General features: G+C 36.1%; 1 pseudogene; it reads right to left on the bottom strand.

The window, feature by feature from the left end:
* Positions 1–4,080: 4,080 nt before the first annotated feature.
* On the bottom strand, positions 4,081–14,113 carry LOC131174652 (MDIS1-interacting receptor like kinase 2-like; annotated as a pseudogene).

The raw sequence follows: 14,113 nt of genomic DNA, 5'->3' as shown, positions 1-14,113 counted from the left end.
AAATTTGAATTCGTTGTAAATTTAATTATATATTATCCAAAATCGTTAACTCTAGTATCATTCTATTTGAATAGATTTTTGTTTTTAATAATAAAAGATCATTTTTATATTTTATAGAATTAAGTAAAATAAAAAACAAAAAAACTCAGGAACAAAACCCCTAAGCAGTATATTTGTTCATCTCTCTTCTCGTTCTCTCTCCAAATCCTTCGCCCGTCGGCTGCTGCTTCTTATTCTTCATTTAATTTTTACTTAAGTTTGGATTTTTTTTTTAATTTTTATAATTAAAAATGATAAAATAAAATTTAAAAATCCACTAAATATTTTGAGATCATATATATATATACACACACGTGACAGTTTAAACGGCAATGACATCAATGATAAGCAAGTAGAGAAAATTCAGCATGAAGTGGAGAAATGGATTTATCGAGTTTGATTTTGGATTTTCCAATGCTTCAAGCATAGAAAACGATGTGATTTGACCTGTCGGCATGCATAGGAGAATTGTAAAGCCTTTATTTTAAGTCATTTATTAATGAGTTTGATAGTACTTTTGGGTTGGCTTATTTAAATGGCAACCTCTAATTAACATCGGCGATTTGACATTATTATTGAAATGACTGTTAAAAAATTTGACATTATTATTAAAAATTTATTTTTTAAAATATATTAATTAAAATATATTAAAAAAATTTAAAATTATAAAATAATATTTTTAAAATTATTTTTTAATAATATTTAAAATAATATTTTTATTAAAAAAGCAATTTCAACTGGGCACAAACTTAACGGTGATTATACATTTTCAAAGCTCCATTTAATATTGAAATTCAGGATAAAAAAATATTTCTAAAAATATTTTTTTTAAATATCATTACCAAAAACAGTTAAAACATTCTTTTATTATTGTTATATTCTCATAATTAAGTATATTAATTTAATTTTAAATTAATTTTTAATATTTTTAAATTATATATTTAAATAATATTTTTTAAATAGCAATTTTAATTAGCTGTTAAATTCAGACAGAAATGATCGGTTGGAGCAGTGAGCTGAATTTCAAATAGAATAGAGTTTATAATTGAATCAATATCAAAGAAAGTGATCTAGTTTGAACAAATGATTCAACCAGTGAATCAGAGTAAACCTTTTTTGGTTTGGTATTTACAAATAAATTAAACATAAGACCTCTCTTTAAAATCAAAACCAACGAAATAAGATTATTATATGTATACTTATTATTTTAAAATATAAAATATTATTAAACATATACTTAATATTATATAAATATATAAAAAAAATTACACAATGAAAATTTTTTATGTATTATATTACAACAATACTTTTATATAAAATTTAAAACCACAATTAAAATTTTTGTAAATAAAACTTAACAAATGATAAAAGTTTAATGTTAAATAATTAAAATTTAATTAATTATATTTATTTATTTATATTAAGAGGGGTTACAATTAATTAATTTTAGTTAATTTATATATAATTAATTAATTTTTTAACAATCTATTTATTGACCCATTAACTTATTATAGTTGAATAACTGATCTATCAACTTAGTCACTTTGCCGAGTTAATCTTAAGCTGAATTTAATAATTATTTAACTATTTCAAGTAAAACGTAAAAGGGATTCAAAAATTAATAGCAAAAAACTTGATTTCGTTGCATCACCCACAAGATTGTTCCAAATCCAATCTAACCATCAGTTCTGGTTGTGCACGAAGAATCCTTGTCAAATACATTGATTTTTATTCTTTAAATATATGTATTTTTTTCATTGTTAATATTAGTACAATATATACCGCCCATAATAGTTTGTCCCATGCAGAAATTTTCTTCAGCATATATATTTCTTTTTGATTAAATGAAAATTAAGAATTGGAGGAAGAAAAACGACATGTATTTAAATTAAAGGCTAGAGATGTAACAGTTGAGACAAAGTTATTATTCATCTGAAACGATACATATCTTCAGATTTCAGATAAATCACTGTACAAATAAAGAGCTAAAGTATAATATTCTGCTCCATTTTCTGTATCTCTACAAGTTCTTATCAACAACCGTAATCCGGTCCGCGTTTGCTCACCTACTACTCCCACTAAAAAAGCCATGTAAGTAGGGGTGAGTCAGAAAAATTAAATTAGTGGGTCCAAAAATTTTTATTTTATTAGAAAAATTATTGTATTTAATAATAAATTATCTAATATATATATATATATGTAAATTTTCGATATATAACAATAATATAGTAGAAAAAGAAAATATTTTCATAAAATAATAAATTCTCACTGTAATATTAAATTCTCAATTATACTCAATGAGTTTAGATTTTCTGGAAGTACTGCATGATTATTTCGTTGTTAATGTTATCAAAGATATCTTATTCTATATGTATAATAAAAAATTATTTAATATTTGATCTCCCATTTAATTTTACAATTAGGTCTTTACAAAATATCCTTTCAATATAATAATAGAATATGAATTACAAAATAAAAATAAAAAATTTATTTATGAAATTAAATTTGTTCAATAATTTTATTGAGTAAAAAAATTCAGTCGTTAAATAAGTTTTAAATATATTTAAATTTATGGAATATAATAATATTTTAAAACATTTTAAGAGGTAAAAATTATTTTTAACGAGTCATATAAAAAATTTATATGATAATATATATATGAAAATTTTCATTAGAGGGAAATGAGTGGGGTAAATTGACCCCCACTACTCAGCACCTGACTCCGCCCATGCATGCATGCATGGCCGAGACAAATACATCCCTTTCCAGTGGAAGATTCAGCAGAATTAGTGCCTGTCAACTCACCTCATAAGCTCACCTAAACTTATGCTATCCTACCTAATTAGCTTAATAAGATACCCCGTAGAGAATTCAAATAAATAACCTAATCTCCAATTTGATTGAAAATTTTTTAATTTAATCCAACCTTAATTTGAATGAGACTTGTTAGTTAATTATATTAGGGGGTTAGACATAGATCAATCTTGAGAATGTTCACATGTCCTCAATTAATTATGTAACATTTTGGGTGTATTGAATGATTACTTGGTTTTATTACAAAGTAAAATTATTTTGTTATAAAAAATAAGATATTTTAATAAAATTTTAAAATTTATCTTAAGAGAATTTTGAAAAATCTCATGAGATTAATTATAAATTTATATTAAATCACTTTATTTTTACTTTATATTTAACCAAATAATCATAAAATACATTATAATTGGGAGTTTTCACTTCTTATTTTATGGTTTAGTCACACGGGTAGTGAAAAATTGAGGGGAGTATCAAGCTAAGCAAGAGAAAAAAGAGCTAAAAATTTGTAGCAGAGAAATTAGTTGAATTAATTTAACTTGACTAATGTAAATTATAAATAATAAAAACACTGCGAATTAAATAGGTGAATTAAAAATTTCATATGCCAAGAGCACCATTGGCTGATAAAAATTTTAAAAATAAAATGGTTATGATTTCTTTGATGGAATTATGATTATGGTTCAAATTGATCAGATTTTATCAACTTCATCTTTTTAGGTGGAATTTCTTCGGTGAAATTTTGATTATGGCTCAAATTGCTCAGATTTTGTGAACTAATTTGAACATGGTTCAAAAAGCTTAGACTATTGCTCATATTTTCTTTGGTGGCATCTGAGTAGATTTGCTTTGTTGGAATACATAACGACTTGAGTTTTTTTTTTTTTTTTTTTAATAATATTTGACAATTTTTTGTGGTCTTTTATATATATATATATATATATATATATATATATATATATATATATATATATATTAAATTGAGTTAAAATTAAAATTAAAGGACTTATTGGTCGAAATTGAATTATAAAAAGTTTATTCACTGAAAAAAAGTATTTGAGACTTGTTTACTAATCTTTAATTTTTTTTAATTTTAATTATTATTATTATTATTTTTAATTTTATGCTATTATATGGTAAAGTCTAGCTATTTATGATTTATATTTATTTTTTAACTTTTGAATTTATAAATTTTATGCAAGAATTTAGTATAATACATTAATGCGAAACTTACAACAATATAATTTTTTTATTGACTCCAAATAGATAATGGGTGAACAGTTAGTAGAAAGATCATGTGTGATCTTTATTTAATATATTTTATACATATACACAGCTCAGTATTGATATAGTTCTCTCTTTTTTTCTTTTTTTTTTCAATATCTTGATAATTTCCTAAAGGAGGAAGGAGATACTTAAATTTAAACCCTAAATCTACTATACATAAGGTAATCACTCAATCGCTGAATTATTAACCTAATGAATCTAGAAAAGTGGAGTTTGAGCTGCTAAAAGCTGAGAAATCATATGCATAGTTGGTCGAGATTGTGGATTGATGTTTAAACATGCAATCGCAACCTTCATAATTATCATTAGCTCATCTTAAACTTGAGGGGAAGGAGTTGGAAGGCGTTGGTCTAGAATATCTTCCCGGACTAGCTTCTGAGCTGAAGGGGATGACATAGAGATGATGATTTCACCTGGATGTTTTCCTTTGATTACTTCTAATGCTACTATTCCAAAACTATACACGTCACATTTTTCACTCACCTTCATTGTGTAAGCAAGCTCTGTCACACAAAATTAGATGAATTGATTAAAATTTATTAAATAAGAGGTGCATTCATAACTACAAATTACATAAAGAAAAAATGCATGTTTGACTTAACTTATGAAAATCAGCTTATAAATATCTAATAATACTGCAATTATTTTTAAGAATTTGAGATTTTAAGTTCTTGAAATAATCGGAGCTGGTGAGAAAAAAAAATGATCAAATCACAGTCTCGGTTGAGACTATGACTTCTGTTGGTGTTTTATGTGTTAAGAAAGGCCATTAAGTCTAATACCTGGTGCAACATATCCGTATGTGCCTGCTAGTGTAGTCCAATGGGATGAATCAGTATTTAGAAGCTTGGCAGTCCCAAAATCTGATAAGTGGGCCTCATATTCAGAATCAAGCAAAATATTTTTGCTTGTTATGTCTCGATGAACAATTGGCGGTGAGCAATTGTGGTGCATGTAAAACAAGGCACTGGCAACAGCTTTAACAATATTTACTCTCTTGCTCCAATCTAATTCTTTAGCTTCTTTGTCATTGCCCAAGATTGTGGCCAAGTTACCGCCATCCAAGTACTCATAGACCAGAAATGAGAGTTGAGCATATGAACAAAAGCCATAAAGTTTTACTATGTTCCGATGCCTTATCTCAGTTAATGCCCTTATCTCGTTCAAGAATTCCTTTTGACATGTCCTCTCGCTGTCACGATAATGGTGGAGCTTCTTTACGGCTACTATGCTTCCTGATGGCAAATTTGCTTTGTAGACGCTGCCATATCCTCCCTTGCCAATGCAATATACAACATTAAAACTATCGGTGGATTTTATGATTTCATCATGCATGATTCTTCCATCAGAACTCGAAATTGAAAATGATTCTTCATCCCCTTGATCACTTTGTTCTGTTTTTGGATCTTCATTTCTTTTTCGAAAGAAGAAGAAAACTCCCAAGAAACTGAGAAGCGAAAAAGCTCCACAAATAGGGAGGAAAATGATTAGAAACAACATTTTATGACTCCTACTGGAGGTAGTACGTTTGTTGGTCCAAGAATTGCATGGTGTGAGTCCTGGGACATCCCCACACAATCCCTTGTTCCCTTGAAATGCTTCCATGGAAGCATTCTGAAATGCTTTGTTGGAAGGAATGGGACCTTCCAATTCATTGTAGGATATATCGACGAACACTAAACCATGCATCTCTTCAAAACTATCTGGAATAGAACCAGACAAATTATTGTGGGAGAGATTCAGCGTCTCCAAGCTCTGTAAACTGCTCAATTGTGATGGTATCTCTCCTTTGAGAAAGTTCCTACTTAAATCCAAATTCGACAAGTGAATTAACTTTCCCAACTGAATTGGAATTTGTTGGCTGAACTCATTGCTGCTCAAATTCAAGTAGATGAGTTTAACCAAGTTTCCAATGTTTTTAGGAATTGATCGGCTCAATCTGTTTGCTGACAGGTCAAGATACTCAAGATCAACTAACGACCCAAATTCTGAAGGTATACCTTCAGAAAGCCGATTGTCTTTTAAAAAAACCTTCAACAAAGAAGTCAACTTTCCAAATTCCTTAGGAATACTCCCAGCTAATTTATTAGAAGAAAGATCAAGTGCTTGTAGCTGAGCTGCATTTCCAATTTCAGGTGGAATAGTACCACTAACTTTGTTGCCTGCCATCAGCAGCGTTGTCAAATTTGGACACTTTCCCCAGTTGGATGATATTTCCCCGTTGAAATTATTGTAGCTTAGATCAATAAATTGAAGCAGAGGATAAATGCCAAAATCTTTGGATATATTTCCTGTGAATTGGTTTTGCTCCAGCCGAACTCTAACAAAGCTTTTGCAATCTTTAAAGCTTTTAGGAATTGGGCCATCAAGACGATTGTAGTTTACGGTGAAGTTCTGAAGCTTTTTATTTTGGCAAATGGTTTGGGGTAAATGAACAGTCAATTGGTTTTTGTCTAGTTGAAGCACAGACAGGTTTGGGAGACTTGCTATCTGTTCAGGAATTGGCCCGGAGAGTTGGTTATCACGGAGATACAAATATTTTAATTCTTTCAAATTACTCAAGGAAGCAGGAATAGAACCATTAAGTTGGTTTTCACTCAACTCTAGATCAATCATAGACTTCAAGTTTCCCAACTCATTAGGAATGGGGCCAGAGAGCTTATTATCATAGAGATGAAGAAGGGTGAGACTTGTCAAATTACCTATTGTTGCCGGAATTGGGCCAAAAAGACTGTTTCTACAAAGGCTTAGGGAGTTGAGAGACTTCAAGTTTCCAATTTCTTGGGGAATTGAACTAGAAAGTTGATTCTGAAACAAATGCAACACAGTTAGGTTTGTCAAGTTCCCAAAGGAGTAAGGAATGGGTCCTGATAGACTGTTGCTATCCATGTAAATTTCAACCAAATTACTAAGGTTTCCTATTTTTGGTGGAATCAAACCAGAAAGTTGATTTTCATAGAGAAACAACCGAACCATCTTGGTCAAATTACCCATAGAAGGGGGAATAAGGCCATCTAGACTGTTGGTATACAGGGCAAGCTCAGTGAGGGAACCTAACTGGCCTATTGTTGAAGGAATTGAGCCATTTAGCTTATTTGCAGCAAGGTGCAGAGTATCGAGATTTGTAAGGAAGCCAATCTCTTGAGGGATGGTCCCAGACAAGAGGTTATATGACAAATCAAGATAAATGAGTTTGGAAAGCTGAGTGTCGACACCATATTTTAGCCGATCTCCGAAATTAATAAACTTTGAAACCGATCCCCAGCACTGAAGTCTCCCATTGCCAGCCAATCACATTTCCGATCTCTCTTTGCCAGACAACCACATTTCCAATCTCTCCGCAAAAGGAATCAAATCAATACTAAGTCCCCATATCATTTAAAGCCTCACCGATCTCTCAAACCAATTGTCAAGTCTCCCGGCCAGTCAATCACATTTCTGATCTCTTGTCTAACGAAACCAAACCAACGTCAGGTCTTCATGCCACCAGTCTTATTGCCGATCTCCCTTTTAAAAGTTTGGGGATAATCGTTTGATAAAGTTAAGGTTCCAATCCAGTTTAATGATGATTCCGATCTTAAGTGTTCAAATCAAGTTTCCAATTTTAATCAAGTCCCGTTTGGGGTTTGTTCTCAGCCGATCTCATGCTTACAATGTTTTCCGACCTCTTACACTTAAATTGATAATCACTTTTTATTGTTGTAATATGTTCAGACAATCAAGTGCTTATGCAACCTAGATACTTTCCGATCCCATCCAATCATTGAACAAAAAAAGGAATTTCATTTCATTTCAAATTGAAATATATACAAGTCATTCGGCTAGAGGATCACCTCCAGCCTGTTCTACATTTTGTTCACCCCCTCTATCACCCTCGGCCTCCTCCTCGCTATCCTCTTCGTCTTGGGGAGCCAGGTCCACCATCCAGGAGAAGTCCTCCTCGGGATAACGCTTCCTGAGCTCGGCCAAAAGGTCCCCATGGGCGTTCACATAAGCGCCGGCCTCCCTTGTCACCGCCTCTTCTTCTTTTGCATTGAGTTTGTCAGTGAGGCGAGCGACATCGGCTCGGAGTGCCCGAGCCTCTTCAAGAACATGAGCTCGCTCGGCCAGCTTGTCCTCGTAGAATTTCATCCGCCCCTCAATTTCAGATATGTAGTTTTGAGCAGATGAAAGTTGGGATCGGAGGGAAGCTGCTTCATGACCCACCTTCTCGAGCTCCTGCCTCATGCGATGAGCCTTCTCCCGGACAATGTGTTGGTTCACCAGGCTCTCCAAACTCAGGCTCATAGTTTGGGTCAGGATATCATCGAGATTGTTCGGGGTTAGCCTATCTCGATCCTCCCGAAGGCAGATGGAGGCCCCAAAAACCTTAGTCAAACCCGGATTCTCCCAAACAGTTCGGTTCTTCTCCAGGGAATGGATCAGTACTTGAGCGCCGCGGGAGAGGGTCCTCGAGGTAGTTTGGGAAGGACCCCCTTCCGCACTCGAAGCAACTAGAAGGGGTGGTGGCGGCTCTTCTTGACGAGGAGGAGACCGGACCACTTCTATGTCGGGGATCGGCTATCCCGAGGGTTGAGACGAGCCTCCTTGCATTTCCCCGAGATCATGCCTGGGTGTCTGAAGAGCCTCGGCCCACTTCATCTCCCGCACCTTTCAGGAGACCTCTCTCTTCCACTTCCGACTCTCCTTGGAGCCCTCGCTGCTTGGCATACCTGCACAGAGAAAAGGTCAGTGAGATCGCTAAGGCCCAAAGATCAGAGATATAGGAAGTACCGAGGCCGAGGTCAGAGAGCTGAAGCCCGCGTTCTTGGCCAGTAATCAACTCCATCGTCCAATGATGCAGTTCGGCCGTCACTGCATCTAAACAAGAGAACTTCTGTCGGGCCACCTGATCTTTCAGTTCCATCACCATTAGGCCTTCTTCCCTATTCAGGGTGATCCGCTTCGAAAGTAAGGGACCCTGGTGCAGCCAGCTACGTGGGAAACCCTCAAAGCCATTCGGAATTTTGCTCCTCAGAATAAAGAAGCGATCCTTCCAATTCTTCAGGGAGGAGGGCAGATCGGTAAAAAGCCCACAATGTGGCTTCGCCTGAAAGAACCAATACTCATCGTCCTTTCGACGAGTTAGCCTATGTAGTTCGGCGAATACCTTAGCTGTAGGACTGAGTCCTTTGGCTCGGCAAAGGCCTCTAAAGGCTACTAGGATCCGCTATGAGTTCAGGTGAACTTGGGCTATGCACACTTGGTGAAATTTTAAAACTTCCTTGAAGAAGTCGTCAAGAGGGAACCACAGCCCGGCCTTTAATTGCTCTTCGTATACCATGATCATATCATTCTCTTCGAAGAAGTGATGGCTCGAAGATCGCCATGACACTTAATGAGTTCTTATGAATCGGGCCGAATGTTATACTCTTAGCTGAACGACTGCAGGTCGGTTTCTTGAAGGATTGATGGTAGCTCGTCCATGGGGAGGTTTTCTCTCCCTGAAGAATGTGTTTGCCTCGAGGGTGCTGCTTGACCACGGGCTGGAATGGAGGTCCTAGGAGGTTCAGGTCGCCCGCTCGGTCCGACCACTTCTACTTCATCTGACGACCACGAGATCTGAACGGAAGGGGGGCTTGCCACTCTCTGACCCTCGGCGCCGCTCATTTTCAAAGAAAAGAGAAAATTTAAACTGAAAGAAAGATCAAAACCCTTACCGGAGTGTGATCGGTGTCGGAAGAACTTGAAAAAATGAGAGGATTTTGGAATCGCTCGCGAAAGGCTGAAAATGACATAAGGGGACAACTGGCGGACTCATCCCCTATTTATACTAGTCTGAGCATTTAATGCTCACGGTGTCCCAAGCGGCGCATCGGTTAGCGGGATTCGCCAGCTTTTTCTGACACGTCTCACGAATATTCCAGAAATTCCATAATAAGGAGAGATCGGCTAGTTAAAGATCGGTGAATTAAGGCGGATGTTTGGAATTGCGGATCGGTTAAGGGCTGTTCAGTTAGGAACCGGATCGGATGAACACATCAGAGATCGGAAAATAATCAATGTAATAATAACCAAATGATAAATTATCAAAATAAAATTTTATTACATCATTTGGGCGATCTCTAGAGATCGGATTACATTAAAGGTCATATTATATCATTTGGGCGATCTCTAGAGATCGGATTACATTAAAGGTCAGATTACATCATTTGGGCGATCTCTAGAGATCGGCAGTACATCCTATCTAGTAAAGGCCTATGTCAAAGCCTAGTCTCGTGGCTGAATCAAAAGATGTGTTTGACCAGGAGACCGGCCATCGACATCGGATAGATGTACAGCTCAGATGGGGTGACTATGACTCTCATGAAAATGAGAGAGATCGTCATCAATGTTATCGCTCGGAACCGAGCCGCTGTCAGGACACCCAATGTGGTGAGAAGCCAAATGAACTTCGAAGGGCAGTCACCAAAAATCGGAGGGAAATTAGCAGTCTTCTCGCCCGAAGTCAGTTCGCCGATTATATCGGTCGGCCGACTCGAGATTGATACGATCGATATTCTCGATCTAGATCGGTAAATTAGTCCGGTTCTCTCATTGTCATCAAACATAGCCATTGTAGTTTTTCGATCACCAGGGTCATAAACTTTCAGTCGGTAAACAAGATGGACAGCCGGAAAAAGATCAAAAGCAGCTATCATGGCTGGGATTATTGCCGGAACGATTAGAACAGGAAATGTGAGAAGGAAAAAGGAGAAAATCAAATGCGGAGGGGTTTCCCGTTGAAGGTATATATATAGAGAAAGTCTGAGCATTTATTGCTAGCAGAAAACGAAGCAGACGCCTCGGAAATCGAAGGAATAAATGCTTTGACTGAACCGGACCAGATAAAGGAGAAGACTGGAGTGGGAGAGATCGGAAGGGAGGGGCCCGGCATGAGAGATCGGAAAAGGATTGTGTTAGAAAGATCGGAAGGGAGGGGAGGTCGGAAAGCAAAGAGAATAAGACAACTTCCAATAATCGCTGCCATAATCGTGAGCCGAGGTAGTTAAAGCGCTGCGCATTTAGATCTCCACCGCACGCCTCATTTGCAGAATCGCCCACATTACTGACAGGCGCCAGAGTATGCCATGACAGTCCTGTACATCCCAATCTCTACCGTTGATCTTACTTGTAAGGACAAGTCCAGAGCCCTTGGATCAAAGAAGAAGACGCAAGACCGGCGTTTTTCATTCTCAGCCTTCGGATCGCCCTTGACGAGAAAATTCTGAGCCATCAGATTAGAAAGGAGAAAGGACAAATTTGCAGAAAAGGATCTCAGTCGTTCGTTTTGATTCTCTTTAATTCCCAACCATCAGATCGTGTCCTTTAAAATCCAAACCTTCCATTTCCCTCAAAGAAAATCCTGACCCTTCATTAGGAACATCCGTTCCCTATAAATACCTGCATGAAAACTGTTGAGAGAGGACGAAAAAGGGTGGTGATTATAGTGGAAAGGCTCTGAAAATTGATTCAGTTTCGCTACTCTGCTATTTTTAAGCTAGAAAGACTTTAGAAATCAGTTTTCTAAAGTATTTTCTTTGAAGAAGTGTTGGACACTGGAACTCTTGATTTTCAGTTTGTTCATCGCTCTGCGTTATCCTTTCTTAAGTTTCAGTTCTGTTTTCATCACCTTTATATCTACTTTTATTTTCTGAGCTCAATCTCACCCATTGTCATTCCGGTTCGATTACATGCTAGCTAGGCATTCGTCATTTCAAGGCAAGCATTAGTCCTTAGACTATTAGCACGCAACTCTGCAACATTCGCGACTCCATAGTTAGTTCAATAGGTTCAACTTCCTGCAGGTGAGTGTATGAACCATTGCCCTATCCGGTGTTCATCTTTCTTTTTACGCTCGTAATTTTTGTTAAAGTTTGTCTTACGTTGGAAGGTCCCACGTGGGTGGTTATCCTATTGAGTTTATCTTTGGTGTACCAGTTCATGTTATTTATTTGTTTTTGGTCTTTTATTATCTCCTAATGTAGGTGTTCTGGTTTCGGGCAACATATAGGTAGTTTGATAAAGTGTTGGTAGCAGTATCTTAACATAAGAGTTTTTTAATAAACGCTCGTAATAAATCGTAGTTATGAAGTCGAACCGCTAGACTAGCTCGAGAAGATGACTGGGTAAGGCGGAGAGTCAGAGTAAAATTAGACTTCAGGCTAGAGTAAATGTTGTTTGTCGAAAGGTACTGGTGAGCCGATCACGAAAGAGATCGGTAAAATTCAGTCCGGTATTCCCTAATAGACACAAGTCACCAATGAGTTAAAAGAAGCTTAATCCGGGTTCCTAGTGTCTTCTGATGCCAGAACCCTTAGCCTAAGGTCCTCACACGATACGACCGTAATTAAATTTTAAGAGGTCGGGGGAGAGTTCTTACCTGATCCTCATCCAAACGAAAAGGAGATCGGAGGAGAGTTCTTATCCGAGATCCTTCGTTAAAATTCTCAAATTACCTTTTTAAAAGGGATCGGAGGAGAGTTCTTATCCGATCCTCAATTAAAAATTTTAAATATTAAAAGAGATCGGAGGAGAGTTCTTATCCGATTCTCAATCCAAACTTTAAATATTTCAAAAGAGATCGGAGGAGAGTTCTTATCCGATTCTCAATTAAAGGTTTTAAATATTAAAAGAGATCGGAGGAGAGTTCTTATCCGATTCTCTAATCAAACTTTAATAAATATACAAGAGATCGGAGGAGAGTTCTTATCCGATTCTCAATCCAAACTTTAAATATTTCAAAAGAGATCGGAGGAGAGTTCTTATCCGATTCTCAATTAAAGGTTTTAAATATTAAAAGAGATCGGAGGAGAGTTCTTACCCGATTCTCTAATCAAACTTTAATAAATATACAAGAGATCGGAGGAGAGTTCTTATCCGATTCTCAATCCAAACTTTAAATATTTCAAAGAGATCTGAGGAGAGTTCTTATTCGATTCTCAATTAAAGGTTTTAAATATTAAAAGAGACCGGAGGAGAGTTCTTATCCGATTCTCTAATCAAACTTTAATAAATATACTAGAGATCGGAGGAGAGTTCTTATCCGATTCTCTAATCAAATTTTAATAAATATACAGAGATCGGAGAAGAGTTCTTATCCGATCCTCAAAATCAACCTTTAATAAACATGCAAAGTAATCCCTTAAACGAAAACTATTACACGACATCAATTCACTAAGGTTGTCTCATTTACTTATGTATCTAGGTAATCCGAATTAGTGAAAAATCAAATATTCCCTTTTATCAAAAGGATTAACATCTCCATTCGAATCCCCCCCTAACTATCGATTTTAATTTATATAGAGCGTAAGGTTAAATCTGCTCACCCTCTTTGAGGGACGAGGTGGGGTGCCTAACACCTTCCCCATCCGTTTACGGACCCCGAACTTAGAATCTCTGCATTTGAAGTGGTTTCATTTTAATTTGCAAATGGTTTTCTTTAATTTTCCTCAAAATTAAAGTAGCGACTCCTCACTCCTTTCCACTTCAGTGAGGGTTCGTCCAGGCGACCGCAAAATACCTTGCGACACTGAGTGATTCCAAGTGGAATGGTACCAGAAAGCAGATTAATGCTAAGATCAATATAAGCAAGATCGGAAAAAGAAGAGAAGGAAAACTCATGGAGCGTACCATTTAAACCTGCGTTGGTAAGGTTTAGTCTCTCAATCCTTCCATTTCTGTTGCAAGAAAGTCCAACCCAATTGCATGGGCTTGTTCTTGGAATGGAATTAGTGGCATTTTGAAGGAGGGGCCATGAAGATATGTTAGAATCTTTTAGGTTGTGAAGGATGGCCGTCCATTTGGGAAGAGCATTTGCTTCTTGAGTGGAGTCAGAAGCAAATTTAAGTAAGGAGTGTAAAAGAATGAATAGGACAAGGGAAATAAGCAAGGCTAGATTTTCAAAGATGAATCTCGCCATGTCTTCTGCTTTGGCCTGTGGGAACTTACGGTTCAT

This window comes from Hevea brasiliensis, chromosome 16 (assembly GCF_030052815.1).
Source record: "Hevea brasiliensis isolate MT/VB/25A 57/8 chromosome 16, ASM3005281v1, whole genome shotgun sequence".
NCBI lineage: Eukaryota > Viridiplantae > Streptophyta > Magnoliopsida > Malpighiales > Euphorbiaceae > Hevea > Hevea brasiliensis.
The sequence above is the reverse complement of the archived record's forward strand: the minus strand, read 5'-3'. Positions and strand labels throughout refer to the sequence as shown.